General features: G+C 31.6%; 1 pseudogene; it reads right to left on the reverse strand.

Annotated features, from left to right (window-relative positions):
• Positions 1–6,969: 6,969 nt before the first annotated feature.
• LOC149239656 (tuliposide A-converting enzyme 1, chloroplastic pseudogene) lies at positions 6,970–8,540 on the reverse strand (annotated as a pseudogene).
• Positions 8,541–12,244: the final 3,704 nt, after the last annotated feature.

Raw genomic sequence — 12,244 nt, forward strand, 5'->3', positions numbered from 1 at the left:
ATATTATCATATTTTATGACTAATGAAATATACAAATAGTAGGGTTTTTTAGCTGTGGCTTTCTCTAAGAAATCATTATGTAATATGTTGGTTGAATCATTTCTATTGTATGCTTCGTGATGTGACGATCGTTTAATTGTTTCTGATGATGAGTAGAGTATAGTAGACTCAAGTTGATTGTTTTAGTAATTTACAATTAGCAGCTTGAATCTACAAGGAATTTCTACACCCTTTTTGTAGTAAATAGTAAAATAAACCTTTAATAGTTGTAACTAGTAATTTAGCCTCTAGCCCCAAAGGTTAGCTTAGTTGGTGGAGTTCTCGTTGCTAATTATCTTGCTAGTTTGGAGGTCATGGGTTCAAATCTCCTCGACACCCTTGGGGTTAGGCCTTGCTTGTTTGGACGATAGGTAGATCCCTTCGGGTTGATCTTCCTAGATTTTGTCGTGGATGTAGTGGTCACCCAGTGTCTGTGAACCACCTTTGAAAAAAACTAGTAATTTAACCTCAAAGATATTATCTCAGCTTGATATGGCTTGATGTAAACATCCACTTCCATCTTGAATAGCAACTATGAATGGTTCATGACACTCCAACTATATTGTTATTTTTTTAAGATACATCTCTAGTTCTTCTTGATCCCCTAATATCCCCTATGATCAAGCCTGTGTGTTAGAAAATACATTTTATTTGAATAGCTCTATCTTATTTGTCATGGAAACCATGAAGGGGAAACCATGAGGGGGCTCACATTTTGGTTTATATTTGTGACTTATGCTTCTATTCATGAAAACATCTCCTTGGTGGGATCTTAAGGGTTATTAATAGATTCATCAACCATGGTTGGGATTTTAATTATTTCAACTTAAGTGATCTAGATCCCCTAAAACTACACACCATATACCTAAGGAAACCTACTCTAGTACCAATATGATTTGTAAAATGTGATGGATATTCCATTGGATAGATCATCACAATAGATCTACTAAAATCTATTCGAAAATATGAAACCAACACTATGAGGGTTAATTTTTCAATTTTTGGATTCATTAAATGATGTGTTATGATTATGCATGCCATAGATAAAATATAAAATTGGAGGACAAAAAAAACACTCAAAAACCATAATAAACACAAGATAGTAACCCTTATGGGAGAACACCTAGCAAGAATATGAGACTACTCTACTTTCTCTTTCTACGAATAGAAATTGATGCAAGTACAAATGAGTGAGAAATGTAGCCCATGAGATGTTACATTACACAAGACCTCTCAATTTTCTCTCTTTTAATACACTCTAATCTACTTATCTTATCTGTGGAACAAAATTCACTTGTGTAGAATGGAATCACTTCACCTTAGTCGCTTGGTTCTAACAAAACTTGAGAGCCTACCAATAGTTAAGTTGACTCCTTCAACTCTTAACTAGAGTTACAATATTGACTCTTCTAGATTTCTCTTCATCATGGTAAAGTGGATATCCCATTTTCAATAAATAATAAGGTCTGACATGACATCATCTAAAATCATGGTGATCAAAATAGGAATGCTAATTTCCAGGTGGGAAGACTTTTTCATACAGACTGTGTTTGAGGTATCTCTTGTGCTTTTGGAAAGGTATCTAACTGTAAAATATTGCTAGGGTGTGTGGAGCTTAAGTAAAAAAATTACACCCATTAAAAAACAATTTGATGTTTCAAATGTCTTCTAGATTATTTAAAACCCAGATTCACCAAAGAGGGACCCACTGATAAAAGTAGTCCTATAAGTTGCTTCCTCCAAATTTTACACTCTAAAAGTGTCAAAATGGATGAAAAATAATATAATGACCAACCATGGATCAAAGTATTTTCTAAATGGTACTACACCATTATGTTGAACATCAGTTCCTTCTTTATGATTGTAATTCTTCTTATATAATTGAAACAACATGCCACTATTTTTTTTAATATCGAGAGGAATAAAAAACTAGGTTGATCTTGTACTCATGTGACACTAGGTTGTTTCCAACCATTACCACTATAACCTTTAGGTTCCTACGTATGCCGCTTCCATAGGCACAGGTGAGTCAGGGGTTTTTAACTACAAACCCCCTCTCACATAAAACCTCATTTTCATGGCCATTGCCAATTGAGCTTCCCTGAGGAAGAAACAACATGCCACTATTATTTTAATAAAATAATTAAAGTTTAACATATCTACTTATCTTTTCCATATATGCATTCATCTGTCAGAGCTTCATTTAATTTTCTAGTGCATTTGAATTCAAACTTAGGGATTTGTTATATTCCACTTAATAACAAATCTCAAAGGAATTTACAATCTAAATTTAACAACTCATTTTAGCAAACCTTTATTTTATAGATGGTTCCTCATAAATCTATCTATATGGTGCAACTTTGGTCCTCCAAGCCTAATGTTTGAAACAAAACTCATGTACCACTCTATAGTGCCACCCATATCCCCTTAAGGCCTTTTTAAGGGAACGCAATATGTATGTGGTTTTAACAAAACAAACAATACTATATGGAGAAGAGGTTATCATATTTACTCTTCCTTAAAGCACCTTAAAATAATATTTTGAGATCATCATAATCTTGTAATCATTGATCTATTCCCTATGATTTAAATCTCATCCAAATCTGAGTTATGGATACAAAGATATGCCCATCTAAAGATTTTCCCTTGAAAGTACCATGTGAGCATCCATACCATTGTCATGTGTAGACACTTGACAATCCTTTTCCCTCATGTCACCATTACACAATGTTACATCAACAACATGTGGATTACACATGGTAATACTTGACCCCATGTCACTACTACCTAGGGTCATTTGTTCAACTTAACAAGTCAACTTATTGCTCACATTCATATATGGGATTTTCTGTTAGTCCCATTTATCAAAAATTCCAATTCCCCATTAATATAGATTTCCAATCTTATGGATCCATTCAAAAAGTTTCAAACTTGGAGGTTCATTTGAATTTGAGAAAAATTTTAGTCAATGGGTGAACATCCAAATTTGAGAAAATCTAAAAGTCCCTCTTTTTATAAAAATGTATATTTCTATATTTCTATTTTCCTAAACATCCACTAAGCTATATCTTCACGCAACAATGGCTACCACTTCGTCTCCACCTCAAGATTGTTTCGACTTGAGTCCATGTCAACACCCTTTCTATGCTAGCCTAGGTCAATAAAAGTCAACTCTCACTCATTTGATTCTCATGTTTTTTAACTTTATCATATTTACATAGATAAATTTGGATCTAAAAATCCCAAAAGTATACATTTTTCATCAGGCTATAGGACTAGGTGTTGGTGGCCAAACCACCAACCACCAAATTCCCAAAAGTTCATCGTAATTCGATCCCCTAATTTCTAAAAATTTCCCAAAGATTTCAAGCCTATTTCAAGGAAATAAAGATAACTTTAACGAGGAAGAAAACCTTCCCAAAGACTTTTGAGGGCTCTGATATCTTAAAAAACCTATAAAGGATTTCTAGAAAAATGCCCATAACTAGGCTACTTCTATAAAGGATACAAAGAGATGGTCCTTGGACAAATCCATAGCTCCACCAAGTTGAATGAGGTCATGTTAACTCATTTGGGACTGAAACTTTACTTCAACTCTAAACTCTTATAAATATAGTGGATACCTTTTTAGCTTGTATTTGGACAGAAAAAAATCTCCCATCACTAGAGAAATTTCAAGTCTTTCCAATTTAATAGGAATGCAACATATTTGTTCGATCACACAACTAGCCATGTAAGGCCATTCATAATATAGATACATAAATAGCCTCAAAGCTCAAATAAATGTTTAGATTCTTTTCCACAATAAAATATATTTCAAAACCATTACAAGAAAAAATACTTTAAGTAATACTTCTATATGCAACATTCATCATTAAAAGAATTAATAGCTAGTAACCAAGAAAAAATGTACATTTCTTCAAGTCTTTTTTTCAACATACTTAGTAACCCATCATGATAACCTTCATGAATCTTGGAATAAGTATATCCATTTCATTAAAAAAGAATAAATAGATTTATATGTGTCTCTTTAATATTTTTTGGAAACTAAGTAAGAAGAGTCATTTCCACTCAACCATAAGCTCAAATACGCTGCAATTTTCTTGTAGCTAGCTGCCCCCAATCTAGATTCAATGTCTTGAGAGCTAACTCCCTTAGGGAACTAACAATGTTCAAATAGGTTAGACAACTTGAATGAGACTCTTATTCACACACATAAAACAATTTGTTTCCTTCAAACCACTAATTCAGTGCCTATTAACAACTCAAAGTGTTGTTACAGTGAGCCTATGTATCAGAAAATGGATCCCTTCTCTGATCTACGATTACCTCGACACTTCCCTTTCTCAATTCCTTTTGGACTTAGTTCAAAAATTTGATCGCAAATTCTCTCAACCCTCTAGCTCAGGTTGTAGCCATCAACATTGTCTTCTCTATCCAATTTAGGTAAATCCACAACTCTGCATAGGTTATTGTGACTCATAAGGCTTTATGTCAACTTCTATTCAAAGGCACACTATTAGCACCCATGTGTGGCTTTGTATCACTTCCCATAGGTTGTTTTTAGTTCAATGCACTTTCTGTTTCTCTATTCATCATACATTTGAATGCTCTCCACTTCCCTCTAAAATAGCACACAATTTTGTTTCTCCTTCCTTTGCACCACACCTTCTAACTTAAGAATTCAAGCTCCCTCCTTCGACTATGTGGTCAATATAGAAGTCTCGAGAATTGTTATGTAACCTATACCTCTAGAGAAATTAGATACCACTCCCCATTCCTTCCCATAATTGCTAGTGGTTGGGTAGTTAAACTGCAAAATTTGTAATTTGGACATTTAATTCAGGTAAAATAGGAAAGTCCCCATTTCTCCCTTACAACCTCCTCCTAGGCATTGAGATCCATGTTGGTTACTCTCTTATTCATATTTTGTTAGTATATTAGATAAAATGCAAATTACAAGACATAATATATGGCAACCTTTCCATGATGTCCATTCATAGCATTATAAGCCTTAATTAGAATTTACAAAAGTCATCATTTAAAAATCAGTGTTAGAGTGTAACAAAAATTATGTAGAATCTTGGAAATGAAAATGACTTTTGGGTCTATACCCTAGCATTAAACAACCAGATGATAAATAAGAAAATTTTGAAATAAGAATAAATGGTCATTTAAACGAGAAAAAGATTGTCATAAAAATGAAGAGAAAATAACTCATAATATTTGTTTTGTAAACTAATTTCATTTCTTACATTTTATTCTTGAAGATAGAACTTTAATAAATTTTACATATACTTTAAGTAATTCCTCTTAATCAATAATTTATTATTTTATTTTATTTTAAATTTTTTCCATCTAATTATTTTTTCTAACTTTAAATATAATGGATTATAAAAATATATTTTAAATAATTATAAAATTATATATATATATATATATATATATATATATATAATTGTAAAATTTTATTTATTTAACCTTGGTAACAAAATTAATTTTTAAAATATAAATAATTTTGTCCCATCTTTTCAAACACTTTTTTAATCTCACCATGGATGGTCTTGATCCTTCACTCCGTCATGTGATTATAGTTTTTTAACAGCCATTTTTCTTTAATTCACATTTGTCATTGCATAGATACAAGTAAACATAAACTTTAATTTTAACAAAAAAATATTTAGTTCCAGGAGGAAAGGTAATATGGACTAATAACGCTTCATATTTAGTTCTAGGAAACAAGGTAATATAGACTAATAACACTTCATAAGTATATTTTACTTTTGAATTGAAAATCTTCAAACATTTGTGTTCATAATATCGGTTTTAAGAGTGTCCATCATTTCTCTAAAGGGGAAATTGATCTGATACCCTGATGGACACATGTGGTAATGTAGCTCATAGCTCTCTAAATTGTTAGGTAATGATTGGAAGGGATATAACTCTAGTTGATTTTATGCTCTCGTGGAGATATGTGGTATTGTAGCTTATGACTCTCTAAATTTGTTTCAGTAATGACCGGAGGAATGTATAAAATGTAAAATGCATTTCAATATGAGGGATGTATTTTTAAATTTCAGATTAATGAGGAGTCCCTTGACTATTTAATAATATATTCTTAAACGCTAGTTTTCCTTTATCCTTATTGGAATAATCAATGTCTAAAGTAGGGAAATTTCATAATAATTTTTTATATAAAATATATATAAAATAAAAATAAAAATATAAATTAATTTTAAAAAATATAAATAAATAAAACATATTTATAATTATAAAAAACTTTAGATTATTATATGATAGAAGATATCATTTACACCAATGAAAACAAATACCGAGCCATGAGACCCTAAAAAGAGGGTAAGAAGAAAATTAGACTTAAAACGAGAAGATATTGAGACATGTATGTCTACACCATTATTATCATATAAAAAAAATAAGAGATTGAAGTATATATGTTTTTACACTATTATGATTTTATTCAAATATTTATATATATTATTATATATTAATTTCAAACAAATGCAGAAACAAATGCAGATTTAATATGACTTGAGAAGTATCTAATTTCTTCACTTTTATTTGTAAATTTTTTATGAGTTATTTAAATATTTTATATAGTTATTTAATTTTTTAAATTTTTAGATTTTTAAAATTTTTTATTTGAAGAGATATGAATACAATTTCAACTTTAATGACAGACAAACATCATTACAAATAATACACTGGATTGTAAAATGATCCTCTGAACTCAAAAAACCTCTCTACTCTATATATAAATCTGTATATCTTTTTATTATTTTATATATTTATTAAATATAAAATAAATATACAAAATCACATTAATTTAAAATATAAATCATATATATATTTTGCCTTACTAAGATTATAAAGAAACCAAAAGTCATAAGCACCTCTCTACAACTGCAAAAATTATGAAAAAGAGGAGGTAAATTATAACATCAAAGAGGGCAGATACACTTCATAACGCAAAACTTGTGGCTTGAATTCCTTGGCGTGAGGCCAACCAAGTGATGTTCCGCCTCCAAAATCTGTAAGGAATCAGTTGAAAGTGTAACCTCTTAGCTAATAACAAGATGGGGATAAAACCAAAGAGAATTTACCACGACGAAGGGAGATAATTTTCGGCCATGAAGTAAACTAAATGTACGCTATATCCGTAGATATTTGATAACGTACGTCACAGCTCTCTCAGTGGCCAGAGTGAATGGCCGAGGAATGCATGAATTCTGATATACGTTTCAGCATGAGGAGCGTATTCTCTGAGTTCTGATTGAACAGATGAAAGACGTGGATTTCATCTTCCGTCATCACGAGATCGACTTCTTTCCCGGCCTTTTTTAGGGATTCGAAGTACCAAATACCTCGAGCTCGCAGCAGATCCTTCCCTGCCACAAATACCAGCGTCCGAGGAAACACCAGAGTGGACAGAGCCGGAGAACGGGGTCCAACTGGGTTGCGAAAAGGGTGATCTTTGTCGGCTCCCGCGGGGAGAGAGATACTCCAGATTGCATCAGTCATTATATTAAAACCCTCCACCTCCGCATCCACCTCTAATTCGCAGCCGATTCGTTCTTCTCCGCCAAAGAAGGGGTGAACCAGAATGGCTCCTTGTAAACAGACCCCATCCCATTTCCTTTCACCAGCACGGATACCCACCTGGTGCAAGATGTTGGCACCGGCGCTGTCACCTGCCAAGAAAACGTTGCTGAAATCTGCGTGGGAAGCGAGCCACGGATCCACAGAGACCCCATTCAGTGCCATTGCTTGGCGGTCAAGCCATTCAAGAGCACCGAAACAATCGTCATAAGCCGCAGGGAGGCGATGCTCGGGCGCTCTCCTGTAATCCACCGAGACGCATATCACCTTGGCCTCTGCAGCCACTTTATTAAGATAGCTATGGTAAACTGGCGACGCAGCTGATCCGATGCAGAAGCCGCCTCCATGAAAGTAGAGAAGCACCGGAACTTTTCCTTTTCCATCCACGACCTCGAGACGAGGGAGATAGAGACGAACGAAGACCCCTGTTTGGGGATCCAACACCACGTCCTTGGATGCCACTCCATCCTTCTCCTCGTCGAAATTATCGTCCTCTGAAGAAGGGGGAACTGTTTCTCTGTCAACCAATCGCTCAACGTTTCCGTCCTCGTAGATTCTGAGAAAACCAGGAGCCTCAAAGATAATGGCTGAAGACGACGAGGACTCCATAATTATGTTGAGAGCAGCTGAAACCAGAGCAGGCACACAGAAAAGCCCTAGCGCCAATGATAATGCTGCGAACACCTTATCGCTTCCAAGATATTCTCCTACCACCAATAGTTTACTATTTAACGAACAGAACACAGTGGCGTGTAGTATTTAACCAATATAGAAACAAAATGGCGTGCAATCCATCATCATCTCGATGGGAAAAATAAACGCAAATCTTAGCCACACGTTCTTCCACAACTACCAATCCCAGATTGCAGCGACACCAGCGAATCAGCTTCTGAAAATTTCAAGTGTTACTTAAATCCTGCCGACAGCCTGCCAGAAAATTTAATGGTACCATGCTGGAAAACCTTAAAGACTGGCCAGCAGGAAGAATGTGAACCCATTTTTGACTATTTGGTCTTCAGTAACTGATCATTAGGTGCGTGAACCTAATTTTCTTATTTTCGTCTGGCTAACCTTATGGCTACCGGCATTTTTTCGTGCAGATATCAGATTTTGATGTTTTGGCGTTCACGCAATTATGATTAGGTGGTTTTTTGTCTTGATACATTTGTGGTTTAAAATGTATAATTTTATTTAGGTGATACTCTGATTAGGTGGTACGTTTGGTGCTAATAAATTTATAGTTTAGATGTCATGCTTTTATTTATTTGATTTAGGTATAATTATTTATGATGATGGATTCACATAGCAGTCCGAAAACTATGTTGTAAAGGTTTTACCAGACTCGTCTCACTCACAAACAACCCGCGTGTAATGCACTTAATATTTAAATTAACATGGGAGTCTTTTTATTTATTATTATTATTATTATTAATTTTTATATAAAAAAATTTTTAATTTGAAATTATTAATAATTTTTATTATTTATTATTATTATTAATAAATTTTTATATAAAAAAATTATTTTTAATATCGAATTATTAATAGTTTTTTTTTAAATATATGATATTAATAAATTGTAATATTAATTCAAAAATTATTTACATATTAAAAATTCAAATTTTATATATATATATATATATATATATATATATATATATATATATATCTTAAATTTTAGTTAGTTTTGATGATTTTTTAAATTTTGGTAATATGAAATGTATTATAAAGTAATTGTTTTAATCTTCTTTAAGTATCAATGTCTATCTACATTGACCCACCATTTAATTTATATAATTACAATAATATTATATTAATTTATTTATTTCTCTAATATTAAATTGTAAATGATTTTTCTTTTCCATATTATAGTTTTTTATTTTTAAAAAATAAAAAAAATCCTAAATGTATGAGATAAGTTGTGTAGGTAAGAAAAAATAAGAACTTAAACCACACAAATATAATTGAAAAAGAAAAAAGATGTTATATTTCCAATAATATCTTTGAAATAATGTAATAAAATGTATTTACAACTCAAAGTAAGTTATACAAAAAGAATTTAAAATCTATCAAAGTAAGTTATACACCCTATCCTATTCTCCTTATCGAAGCAGGTCTTTCCCCTATTGAGAGCCTAGCTATGATTAGGTTTCTGTTGTACAAGCACAAACTCAATAACATAGACGATCATAGACTTCCTAAGCTAGCTTTAAATTCCAGCCAAAACCACCTAAGGCTCAATCAGGGGTGGCATAAAGACACAAAGGCCTGGTTAAACTATTGGGAGATCAACAAGAATGATGCATTGCAAGACATAAATAACATTAAAGATATTGTTATTTCTAAGTTCAAAGAAAAAATGTGGTGTGACAAAGATTTAGTGGCTAAAAGAAAATTAAGTTATTATAAGAAGGTCATCAACCCCACCCTAGAAGATCAAAAGTATCTCTCTATTTTAACTAGCTCAAAGAAGAAAATTAATATAGCAAAGATTAGAACGAATTCCCATGAGCTCCATAGTGAAACAGGTAGTTGGGCAGTTCTTAAAAGGCCATGGATGGAAATGATCTGCCATATATGTGAGAATAGGAACATCTAGGATGAAAACCACTTCCTCTTGGAGTGCCCCGCATACAACCACATTAGATCTCAGTTTCACAATCTTCGTTACAATACTGACCTTCCTAGCCTTTTACAATGTCAAAATTACAGTGAGCTCAGAAGGCTTCTCTCCAAGCTTTTTGAGCATAGGAATAAAATCTTAAATCAAATTAAATAATTTGCTTTTAGGTCCGATAGACCAATATTTGGTCTCAGGGACGTTAACCACCACCACCACCACCATCATCAATATTAATTTAAAAGGAAGAAGAATGCTAGATTATAATAGTTATAAAATATATATAAATATTAAATCAATATAAATTTATTTTTATTTTACATATTTTTAGTATTAGTGCAATTTTATAAAATAAATGTTTGGTAAATGTAATTTTGTTACAAAATTTGGGTCAAGCTAATGGCTTACTAAGATTATATGTACAAAACCATAATTCATGTTCATATGACATTTTTTTAATTAATCAATTTAATTAAAAGAGAATAAGGACATACTATTTTGAGATAAATCTCAACCTTTGATTTGTGATTATTACTAAAAATATTCTACAACATTCCATGGAGGATAGATCTGTACCATCCAGCTAATAATTATTGATAGTTAAATTAAAGTTCCATAAACCCTATTCCAAAATAGAGACATATGTTGGCTTAATTATTAAAACTAAAATGAGATGTTTATTTAAAATATGTGGATATATGTGCATTCTACATCTAAAATGGCAATTCAAATTTCAATTCCATATTAAATGTTGTGTAAAAATCAATTAATGATAATAATAATAATAATTACCTACCTCCGAGTCCCTCATGAGGGAAGCCAAAAAAATATTATTATTATTTTATTAATGATAAAAATAATTAATACATGAGTCAAATATGTGTGTCAAGAGAGAAATTCTTAACCATGGAGATTCACCCCACTTTATTATGAGAATTCTTAACTTGTAAATATGTTTATTAATACCACATGTCCAAAACAATAATTAATTTTCATATGATACATATTATGTGATATTTTTTATTTAATCACATTAATTAAAAAGAATACATATTTAGTTTAGAGATAAATCTCAATATTCCATCTATAATTACTATGAAAATATTCTAGAATATTTTGTAGAGGTTGGATCACTACCATTCACTTAATAATTATTGTTAATTAAATTAAAATATAAAAACTCTATTTCAAAATAGACATACTTATCAACGTACTAATTAAATTATAATTTTGAAATGTCTATTATATAGTAGATACACTTATTAACATAGTTAATAAAACTAAACAAAAATAGATTATTTATTTCGATTCATTTATATATATATAAACTTCACCAATTACTTACGTAGACACCATAAAATATAACTAATAACAGGTGTGAAGAAGATCAAAATTCTTTTAAATGATGAATGAGTCTCCTACTTTAATGATGAATGAGTACAATGTCACAAGGGTAATATATGTATTATCAAGTATAGAAAAGGTAGTAGATATAGGTCCAAACATATCTAAAATCATAACCTCCTTCCGAGAAGGTTTATGAAAATTATGCACTCAAGATGAATAAGTACACTTTAGTAACATAAAATGGTTAAATGATAGGAATTATGTGTTAGAGTAGTTAAGATAAGTTTGGCTTGGTCAAGTTATCATCCATTTTCGAGGTCTAGGTTTATACAAACCCATGGTATTGATGTAGAATATAGCCTATTTAATGGTGGAAACACTTTAGGTAAATTTATCCTCATGGCCATTGGGGTCCGAAGAAAGAATGTCTTTAGACACCAACACTTGTTTTTGTGTTTCATGATCCTAATAATTGGTATCAAAGTTGTGGTCAAATTTCTTTTGTTTATCAAATCATGCTTATGAATGAACATAGTTCTGTGAGAAATATGTATATGTCATGAATAAGACAAGCTCAAAATGTCAACCGGGAATCTGAGATATGTAGAGATGGCTTGAAGGTTT

The sequence above is a fragment of the Pinus tabuliformis genome, chromosome 8, assembly GCF_031772625.1.
Source record: "Pinus tabuliformis cultivar Carrire ecotype Pingquan chromosome 8, CPIR1, whole genome shotgun sequence".
In the NCBI taxonomy this organism is placed as follows: Eukaryota; Viridiplantae; Streptophyta; class Pinopsida; order Pinales; family Pinaceae; genus Pinus; species Pinus tabuliformis.